Source organism: Mesocricetus auratus, unplaced genomic scaffold (genome assembly GCF_017639785.1).
Source record: "Mesocricetus auratus isolate SY011 unplaced genomic scaffold, BCM_Maur_2.0 Super-Scaffold_100003, whole genome shotgun sequence".
NCBI classification, from domain to species: Eukaryota; Metazoa; Chordata; class Mammalia; order Rodentia; family Cricetidae; genus Mesocricetus; species Mesocricetus auratus.
The window spans coordinates 87,490,697-87,502,078 of record NW_024429188.1 but is presented as its reverse complement, the minus strand read 5'-3'; the positions used below and the strand labels follow the sequence as shown (position 1 = coordinate 87,502,078).

The window sequence follows — 11,382 nt, the reverse complement described above, 5'->3', positions numbered from 1 at the left end:
GGGGTAATTGGGGTTGGTATATAAAATGAAAAAAAAATTAGAAAAAGAAAATTTTCAATATCAAATGGGTGACTTACTCTTGAAGCATGAGTTCTTTTGTTGTCAGAGACTGCCCTATTTTTATCTATTCCAAGTTTTATCTTGAAATTTATAGAGTACAAAAACTATGTGTAAATTGTTCGTTACTAATGTTTGAGCAATCTCACTTTTTGATGGGTACCTAGGAAGTGCTTGTTTACATCATCTTCCTTGAACCAATCAAATCCTTAATTAAAAGGTAAGCAGAGAGGCTGGGATGATGGTTCAGTGGATAAGAGTACTTGGTGTACAAGCATGAGGATCTGAGTTCCAATGCCAAATCCATTTCCTGCCTTTTTTGGTATGTTTCTTCTTCCAATTTTACTATTATATATTACCATCTATACTTCACTTAATGAGGTAGTTAATAGTGATCCAAAAGGCAATGAAAGGGATTATGATGGAATTTGACAAGTAGAGATAGAATTGGGAAGGGCAAACCATTTCTGATAGAGGGACGCAGATGTTTTAAAGTCCAAAAGTGGGGGATTTACCAGGTACATTCAGTGACTTGTCAGCAGTCTACTTTGGTTTGTCTGTGGGTTACATGAGGTTTAAACATTAGCTTTCCAAATACAAACTTTAAATAAGGCCTTGGAAAACAGATTAGGGAGTTGATCCTTCTGTAGACATTCGAATGATTAAAGGTTAACTTTTTTACTATGGAAAATGTTAAACATACACAAAAGTAAACAACAGTGTGACAAATCCTTATGTAGCAATTGCCCTGATGCAGCAATTTTATCTTATGGCCACTGTGGTTTTACTCAACCATGCCCCATTTCCTCCTGTGTTATTTTGGAGCAAATCCCTATTATTGTACTGTTTTATACATGAATCCCTGAAATGTGTTGGGTTCTAAAATTTTTAAACAATATAACCACACCATTATGGTCACATTTATGATTAGTTTGTTAATATAATTCAAGGTTTGTAACAAGGTGCCATGACCAGTGAGTGTAGTGCTTAGCCCCTAAAAGAATGTTTGCTCCTCTATGTAGAAAACATTGTTTTAGATAGCTTTTGGTGAACCCCCCAATTCAAAGTGTCACTGTTGTACCATTAAGGACTTCTTGTCAGGCCAGTCATTGTTGTGATTTATAGACTTTACATATGAGTAGGACTATTGCTTGTCTTTCTCCATTGGCAGCTTGCATAGCACCTTCTGAGACTATGAAAGCCAGGGAGGAGACTTCCGGGTTAGTTCCAGTTTGATTCTTCTAAGTTCTATGTCTGAAGTTGTCATCCTGAAAGGTTATCCAATCCTAAGTGCTCAGCTGTAAACACATAGATACAAGCCACATTAAATGGACTCACTATGTGCATATAAACTGTGTTATTTAATAGACCATCTCTTTGCCCACTCAAGCAACCCATTGACTAATCAAACTGGACTATTGTTAATCCATTGAATGTCCCTGGTATATGCCCACTTCTGGATTTTAACACAGCTACGTCCCTCTACCAGAAATGACTTGCCCTTCACAACCCTGTCTCTACTTGTCAAATTACATTCAGTCCCTTACATATTGATGTTGCCTATAGAGCTACCTAAACACAAATATCATAAATGAACCATTTTAATGACACATGTAGTATGTGTGGGTGATGCAGTCATTTTTAAAATGTTGAAGCATTCAGTTACCTCAGAAGCAGAGCTTGGAAATATTCTTAGAAGGGAAAATGGCATAGTCAATTTTCATTAAAATAAAACAGACAAAATAAATCTCTCAACCTTTATAGTCTTTCAAAACAAATAATAAGGGATCTGTGTACTTCAGTTTTTGGCACCTTTTGCTGGAACTGCCCAAGAAAGAGATTTTTAGAAAAAAAAAACCGAGGTTAAAGAGAGATAATGAAAGGAGAGGAAGGATATAAACAGCTCAGCATTGCAATAAATTACACCCTTCTGAAGAAACTGAATTATATTAGAATAGATTATTATCTGGGGTTGTTTGGAAATGTCTTGCTATCCTGTTAGAAATGCAGTTATATTGTGCTGGATATTGATGAAGAGAAGGCCATTGAAATCCAGAGCCTCATTATTCTCCAGGGTGTCTTCACCCTTGTGACATTAGCCACCTGGAGCCCTGTTTGTTCAGTTGCCCATCTGATAGAATATACAGTCTCCTCATTTCCTGTTCTGTGGAAAATTATTTTATTCGGCAAGTGACTAAACCCTTCTTTGGAATGGAAATTTGAGACAGTATATTTGGTACAAAGCAAAGAGCAGTTTTTGATTTCCTTTTCTAGAATACTTTGTCCCAAACATACTGATTTAAAAAAATAGTAGAAGGTCTGAATGTTTTTGGCAGAACAGAAGTTGATTTAGAAAGTAAGTGGTTTCTTTATTCTCTTAAGACTTACTTTTCTATAACAACATGGGTGAACAAAAAGGCACTGAGTAGAACAGCTGTTTTCTCCTGCTAAATTGTAGTGGTAATGCAGCTCTCCTGTGAGGTCACAAAGCCATTAGAATCTAGGAGGACAATTGCACATTGTGTCGAGAGGCTGTGCTTGTGCTAAATGACTTTCCATTTAACATGGGTAAAGATGGAACACATACACTTTTTAAAAAATGTACTTTCCACTCCCCAAGTACAGTTATTCCGATAAGAAATAGAGGCATATAAATGCAGGCGGCAAAACTTGGAAGACATTTTTATTTGTGCTCATTTCTTGTTCTAACAGGCATTGCTTTTGCTCCTTGAGTTAATGGTTTCTTCACCATTGTTCTGTTGCTAACTGTGTTAAGTTTATGCAAACGTCTTAATTCACCTAGATTATAAGGCTCACTTGTTCCACACAGCACAGAGATAGTGCAAATTGTTCCACTGATTAGAGAGATACAAACTGTGGAATCATCCTTTTATCTGGAGTTTAGATTTCCAGCAATCTTAACTGGCATCTCTGGACTATGGCCAGAACCTGAAAAGAAAAAGAGAAGGCCTTTTTGAGGTCAAAAAACACCTGCAAAGACCATGGACTTTACCCTGTAGGAGAAACATCAGGAGAGGTGATCAGAACCCAACTCCTTATTTTGCACACAACTCTAATAGACTTCATTATCTGACTTGATGGCTCACAGCAAATTAGATGATGAGCTACCAGCATCAAGTTCACTGAGTACCAGGAGAAATAACAATCAAACCCTTAAATGCAAAGGTGGAATAGAATTTTAAGAGATATGTATAAATAGAGAAAGTTCAGCAATCTGAAGTTGAGTTAACGCTTAAGCAGCCATGTGGGCAAAATAGCCTTAAGTGGATTTTTCCTTTTAAAACTGTGGAAATTGCCTTGACTGTTTATATCTGTTCTTAGCAATTGGTCCATGAATGGTGTAAAGTAGACCTAATGTTCTTGGAAGGTAGATGAAATAAAGATTCAAGCATAATCCAATAGTGCCATAATAGTAAACCCAAATCATGGAACAATAGAATATATTCACTGGATTCTGATTAAGAAGGCTAGAAAAATTCCACCTGCTAAATTTTCATTTGAAACCCCCAGGCAGAGACTGAGGAATGGGATTATATGGTAGCCTCATGCTTAACTAAATAACTACTGAGAAATTTTCTGAATTACTGTGCCATTTGTAGTTCCACTATCAAAATTTAATAGTTCTGATTGTTAATGCCAGTCTTAAAAAATTTAAGAGTTCTAATAATTACATGATAGTGTCTCCCTGTAAATTCACATTCCTCAAAAGTAATGTAGTATTGCTTTTGAGGGCCCTTACAGGTGCTTATTTGTAGTCTATAAACCTTTGATAAAGGGTTTGTTCATATATTTTCCCAGTTTAAAAAAGGGATTGTTTTCTATAATTAGGTTTCCACAGTTCATTAGGTTAATATATCATCAATATATGTCAATTGCCAGATAACTATTTACCCAAGTGAAATGAATTTTATGTTTATGTAAAGACCCCTATACAAATGTTGATAGTAGCTCAGGTCACAACACTAAAATCTGGAACATACTCAAGTTTCCTTCTTGTGAATGGTTAAAAATTATGGGCTGAGAGAGATGGCTCAGCAAATACGAGTGCTGGCTGCTCTTCCAGAAGAGGTGGATTCAACTCCCACATGGCAACTCACAATTGTCTGTAACTCTAGTTCCAGGTGTTTCAAATACCATCTTCTGTTCTCCACAGACCCTGAATGCACATGGTACACAAACACACATATGGACAAAACACCCACACATACTAAATAAATAATACCACATCTATGAAATGGAAGATTCAGCAATAAAAGTGAACAGATATCGGTTCCTAACAATATAGATGAAACTCAAATCTTTATGCCTAAGTGAAGGAAGTCAGCATTAAAAATGCCGTATTACTATATGATTTAGGTAAAAAAAATATTTCAGTGATTACCAGGAATTGCAGAGTAGAGACAGGGGAAGGCTATGAAGACAGAATTAGGGAAATTTGTGGGACTATGGAATTGTCTGCATTTTGATTTTGTTGGTAACTTGTCAATACTTACAAAACATGGCAAAAGTTGAATTTACGCTGTGTAGAAACTATAACTCATTCTTTTTCTGCAAAAGGAAAAGGGGACGATTGGGGATACTGAAAGGAAAATGCATCGCTGTGGCTGCATTTCTGGGGACTTTTAGTAAGGTAAAACATTTGATGACTTATTAGAACTCCTTTAGAAGTTTAATCAAGTCTTAGGGAGAAACTGTTGTAATGACTTGAATTTGAACTCGCAGAGAATGCTAATGCAACATTATTATGCCGTTGATTTGCAGTAATTTACCTCTGTTAACAGTAGAGTCACCAGGAAGGGCAGGGAGAAAACGGATGGTCAGTGGCTTCTCTGGTCTATGTTCATTCTGTTGTCTGTCTCCAAAGAGAGACAACATTCTACTTCTTCCATTTCCTGACCTCATCACCAATCTCAGTTGTTCCTTCACATTGGAATAAAACATCTTCGTGATCCAAGCACACTGTCAGGGCACCAGCCTCATAAATATTTCCTATGACTAGGTTAGGAACTTGTGTGAGTATGCTTGCCTTGGTTTCTTTGCTTTGAATGCCTACCTGTTGGAACTCCTTTTTTTCTTACTAGATAAGTATCATCAATTTAACTTTAAAGTACAGTCCAAAAATAAAAAATTAACAAATATCTTATGTTTTATAGTATTATTAGATACCCATTTACAAATATATAGATGTTTGGATCTTCTAACCTCAGGTAGTCATAAATGAACATAATCTTTCCAGGTTTAACTCAGAAACTGCCTCTTCCATTAAGCCTTTATTATCATACTATTCAAAATTGAATTTTTTCCTTCTTTAACTTAGCAGAGATGCAGAAAGTTGACTTGTTTTTAAAGGTAGTGACTAGAACAGAAGAGCAAGTACATACATATTTTAGATGCTCTGTAAATACTGTATGCTGGGCTTCTGTTATTAACTTTTTTTTGAGAAAAATATGCACTGGTTAACAACATGGAGGTACCATGTTGTGTAGATTTGAATACTACCTGTGTTCTCTACTAGCTGTATGTGGTGGTTTGAAGACCTTGTCCCCTGCAAATCATGGGCATTTGAATATTTTGTGTTCAGTTAATGGCTGTTTGGGAAGGATTGGGAAGTATGGCCTTGTTGGAGGAGATGTATTACTGTAGGTGGGCTTAAGGCTTCAAAAGCTCAAAAGCCTCCTGCCATCCCCAGTATACACTCTCTGATCCTGCTTGTGCTTCAAAATGTGAACTCTTAGTTGTTCCTGCCATGATGCCTTTGCTCTGCCATGATGGACTCTATCCTTCTAAAACTGTAACACTAAGTACTTCCCTTTATAAGTTGCCTTGGTGAAGGTGTTTTGGCACTGCAATAGAAAAGTAACTAAGACAGTATGTATTAATAATATAGATAAATCATTTATCTGTTAAATATCAGTTTTATCATCAACAAAATGGGCATAAAATAGCACCTGCCTTATGCTGTCCTTGGTAAAGTATCTGACACATACGGGACCCTGTAAGTATTAGCTATGATTATTTGGAAACAACCTTAATTGTTCCCACTACTTCTAATTAGATGAGCTAAATAGATTAATTCAAATACTATGTAGATATTCACGGAGACATTACTATTATGATAGACAGAAGTATGAGTGTTCATATCCATCCCATTCCAACATGTCAGACCTATCAGTTACATAGGTCACGTTATGGATTTTATCTTAACTATGCTGAAAATACATCATTTTATCTTCCTGAAGAGGTTATGTGGGAGAGGGGAGTGAGCCAGCTGCTTCACGGACTTCTCTGAAGAGAGAGTCCTTAGAGCTGGCCTGTTTCACCCTGTAGCCATTTGATATTCTAGGCAGCTGCCTGACATTGCACTTTGGTGCCCCCATGGTGTAATTAACAGGCACACTCACAGCTGCCTTGTCAAACAATTGGCCAGACTTGGCAGGCTGCTATAGAGGGAGAGTGATAACAGACAGCATCCAGGATATGTTCCTCACCTTGGGCGCCGTACTTTCTTAACAGCGCCATGATAGCACCGTAGCGATACCCTAAGCTTACTGCTTAGAGGGGACTGCTGGAATTCTTTAATTTGTAATGTGTTTTTGTTTTCTAACTTGTACAGCAATTAGCACTAGCTTTAAGTACTTCTTGATGCTTTCAGTGTCAGCTGTTATTAGGGAATTAAAAAAAATTCTCCTCTAAACCACATACAGATTGTCTCTATCTCTTTTAGCACGGGTCAGTCATATTTTATTCCGAAAAGGATGCAAAAGGGCAAGTGTGCTGTCAGAGGTAAAGCACTGGACTAGGAATAAGGAGAGCTCCTTTTCTGTTCTGGTTCATTAGCTTCACGACCTTGAGAAAACCATTTGTTCACTGGGGACTTTGATTCTTGTATATATGCAAGAAGGTTAGGTTAGAGAGGAACTTTTTGAATATCAGATAATCGGACTTTTATCTGCTGTATGCAGTGGAGTTTTGAGTAAGAATGTTGGAATCATGCGTACCTGGACATTATGTGCCTTTGCCAAATAGTGGACTCATGTAGAAATGAATAACTGCTATTGAATTTTTGGTCTTCACTGCTTTACCAGCCTTTTGGGGAATTGTATTCAGAAGGAAGGCTAGAGTGGTTTTTAGTACAAAGTTTATTAATAAGATGGGACCCAGGGATCAATTAAAGGCCAACTTTGCTTTCACATATAGTATACTCTCATGCTGGGCTTTTTATCTAAGCTATGTTATTCACATTTTATCTGTGTGAGGCATCAGGCTACTACTTTGAGAATCCCTGCTGGCTTTATGTTGGTTTATTCAGCTCATTTCCTTTGTGCAGAGAAGTCTCTTCTCATACCTGTGGGCTTCCCCCAAGTTGGGGTAGGGTAGGTCCTTGTCAGTCTTACCTTTGCCTTCTGAGTATGTTTATCCATTTGAAACCAAGTTGGGGTAGGGCCCCAGAGAGAGTTCAGACAAGATTTGGAGTGATTAAAAATGAAACCAGTAGCTTCTGGGTGTATGTTGTCAAAAGATTTAGTAGACCTCAATCCTTGTTAGTTTTACCTGAGGGGGTGAGACATATCTGGAAGCAAAACCAAGCATCTTACCAGTAATGAATATATGCTAAAGAGATACTTGTATCTCTCCCTTTGGATACCAGACTATGGAAACAATGAATCCCAAGAAATTGGAGATTCCCCTGGCATCTCATACTGGAAGAAGGAAAGATTTAGACCCTGGGAATAGCCAGAGAAGGAACTTTTCTCCTGGAGAAAGATTTCCAGTTTGCCAGACAATGTTGCAGGAGAGAATGGAGCTGAGGCAATGGTGGTGGGCAAGAGATAGCACCTTGACAAGGACTGCTTAGTTACACACAACTCCTGCCTTCTACTTAAACCTTGTCCTCATGTCAGAGCCTCAAGCCAGACTTGTCACCAATCTTTGTTCACTTTCCCAGAGTGTCTATATTGAATAGATTCATTTTTCTGATCTTTTCTTACTGATTTTTTAAAATAAGATTACCGAGGCTAGGTGAATGAGCCTTGCTTGATATGTTCCCAGAACTTGGGTTCCAAACCTAATATCTCTGCTATCAGATGTGTGCCTCAATTCCCAGCTATGCATCCAAAGATTTTGTTAGCACCTTAACATCCACCATGGTAGAAATATTTCACTCTGGGAATCAGTATATACCACACATGAGGGAGTCTTGCTTTTTTAAAGAAAAAAATCTTTTTTTCTTTGTCTTGTTCAGATTGTATAGTCTTTATTAACTAATCTTTAGGGTCATTAGATCTTCTGCCATTTCAAACTTACTTGATCCCTGAGATATTTATCCCTGAGATATTACCATACTTATCAATTCTAAATTATTTTTTTGGTTTTTCGAGACAGGGTTTCTCTGTGTAGCTTTGGAGCCTATCCTGGCACTCATTTTGTAGCTTGGGTTGGTCTCTCGAACTCACAGAGATCTGCCTGCCTTTGCCTCCTGAGTGCTGGGATTAAAGGCATGCACCACCACTGCCCGGCTTCAATTCTAAACTTTTTATTGGATTCTTTACATCTGTTCTTTTTCAAGACATTTTTCTAATTGTTTTAAGAATGTTCATGATTTCTTGCAGGGTCATTTTTAAAATAACTGTTTTAAAGTTATTAGGTAATTACACCTGTGACATTTGGTCACTGACATTTTTGATTGTCTATTATCATATAAATAGATATTTTCTTACATATTTTGATGCTAAGTGATTATTATATCTTGGAAATTTTGAATATTATAAGACTTTAGGACAGTGGTTCTCAATATTCCTAATGCTGCTACCCTTTAATACAGTTCCTCATGTGGTGATGAGCCCCCAATCATGAAATTATTTTTATTTTTACTTCACAGCTGTAATTTTGCTATTGTTATGTGATGTAAATATCTATATTTTCTGACGGTCTTAGGTGACCCTGTTAAAGGGTTGTTCAACCCCCCAAGGGTTCGCAATCCACAGGTTGAGAACCACTACTCTAGACCTGTTTTAAGTCTTTGGAAATGTGTATATTTTATTAAGCTTACCTGATTCATCTGGCTACAATTTCCAATTCACCTTTTGTGGGCTGGCTTCGGTTCTAACTTTCATTCAACTTCACAAACCTTTGCATTGCTATTCAGATCTCTCTCTAATATGTGCCATCCAGTCATCAGTTTGGTACCTGCATACTGACCTAGCTAGTAGTTCGGCTCTTAAAGGGTTTTGGCATGATTCAATAGAACCTGGGCAATTGCAACCAAATCCATATACACCCACAACTTGGCCATAGACTTAGTAGTTACTCCAATATTTTATGAGATTGCTTACCTGACATCCTCCTGCTCTGCAGCCTTCCTTATGATTTATGGTTCCTTTTTATTCCTTCATATTGAAATTGCGGGTTTTTAGCTCCTGGACTCAGTTATGTCACCCTTTGTGTCACATCTCAAGCAAACAACCTGGTAGATTTTGATCTCATCTTGTACCTCTGTCACTGAGTTGCTATGGATCTAGGACATGAAATAATGGAGCAAGGGAATAAAGCAAGTAAGCAACAATAAAATCCTCTGAAACATGTGTGCATTAGGGATTTCTTCTAGTGGTTAACCTAGAAACAGAGATTGTCCTGGAGCTTTATCTGCTCACATTGATGGTATTACACTTGGGTTTCAGTCTGTGGCTTCTTAGGCATCATGGGGAGGAGAGATAGGAATGGTAATCTTGCCATCTACTTGGTAATACTTAATTCTGGTTTTCTTTTGCAATCTACCTTCTTCTATTTACTTTTCTGCATCTTTGAATAGCTCCTCCATGAATTTATCCAGGTTTTATAGCTGCATCCAAAAGTAGAGTATGCTTATTTCATCTTGCCTGGGGCTGACAGCCCTTTCATTTTCCCTGGAGAGCCAGTTGTTAAACATTTACTAGTGAACTGTTGGCTGATTTTAGCCAGTGAAACTGTAAGCAAGGACACTCCTTACATAACATTACTTTCAGATAGACCAAACACTTCTTAGCTGTATGATTTTGAACAATTAGTTTTTTTAAATAGTGAGTCTCAACCTTCTCATTTTTTAACTTGATAATAGTGGTACATATCTCAGTGGGTTGTTCTAAGCGTTAGGTGAAATAACACAGTATCTAGAACAGTGCCTGGTATAGAGTATATCTTAATAAATAAAATGGGCCTCCCTCAGGACAGAAAGGTACACATTTAGTCAGGGACAGAACTTAGATATAGGCAGGTCTTGTGGCCACCTACTATATAGTTGAATATCTGCTTTGGAACCAGCCAGTGAGTATTCCAGCTCAGACACTTGTTGGCTATATGCCATCAGGCAAGTCGCTTCATTATTTTGGGGGCAGTAGCAAAATGGGTACAGTGATCATGCAAACTTCTCTGGAACATTGGGTGGATTAAAGAAGACAATACATGAGACATTCTCACTAAATATCGGCTATTATTAATACCCTGTCAATATAATTCAATGGATACAATAAGCCGAACTTTCTTCAGAAATAGTTGTTAGACATTTTTGTTTATAGATGAAAATACTTGTACATGATTGAAGTAACCACACACACACACACACACACACACACACACACACACACACACACACACACACACACCCCAAAGTATTCATAGCCTTGAGATGTTTGGGAACTTGCCTCTGTATTGAAACAGTGCCCAGACAGCTTGTCCGTGCAGCACTGCAGGGCCCAAACCCACTTTTTTGGTCTCTCAAACACTTGACCATGCCTACTGGACTATAGCAAAGATAAATGAGAACATTTAATCTCTCCAGACTGAGTAAGGGCCTAGTCAATTCCTGCTCATAGTTCTCAGTTCTCTTCAGGTTAGCAGCTTGTGACTTTTCAGCTTGCTCTTTCAGTGAGCTGTGCTGACTGCACCCTTGGCTATAGCAGTAGTGTGTATATTGTTTCTGTTGCAAAGTCTACTTGAACTTGAATTAAAAGAAGTGGTTTTGCTGATGCATTTTTGTGGTTTGTCTAACACCTTTTTTCCACAGTAGCAGATTGCTTCTAATTTCCCTTTTTGGGTATCTGGAGTAGTTTTAATTTTCTCTTTGAGCAGTCTTTTTGTTACCCTCCTCCCCAAGTCTTTTTTTTTACTTAACATTTCTCCATTCTCTTAAGGATGGGGAGATTCAATTTTAGAGTGTTGACAAAAGGTGCCCATAGTATTTACTATTTAAAGCAGTAGCCACAGCTGTAGCAGAGCTCTTGGTGTGATATGATACTTGCCTCTGGGCTCCAGTCTCTGCACTTTTGTGGG

The 11,382-nt window shown here is 37.8% G+C and overlaps 1 long non-coding RNA gene across 1 annotated transcript; it reads right to left on the bottom strand.

The window, feature by feature from the left end:
* Nucleotides 1-2,712: 2,712 nt before the first annotated feature.
* On the bottom strand, nucleotides 2,713-9,584 carry LOC121139859. Its single transcript, XR_005876695.1, has 2 exons — nucleotides 9,411-9,584; nucleotides 2,713-3,006 (listed from the first exon to the last, which is right to left on the bottom strand). It is a non-coding gene; the product is annotated as an uncharacterized LOC121139859 (long non-coding RNA).
* Between the last annotated feature and the right edge of the window lie 1,798 nt (nucleotides 9,585-11,382).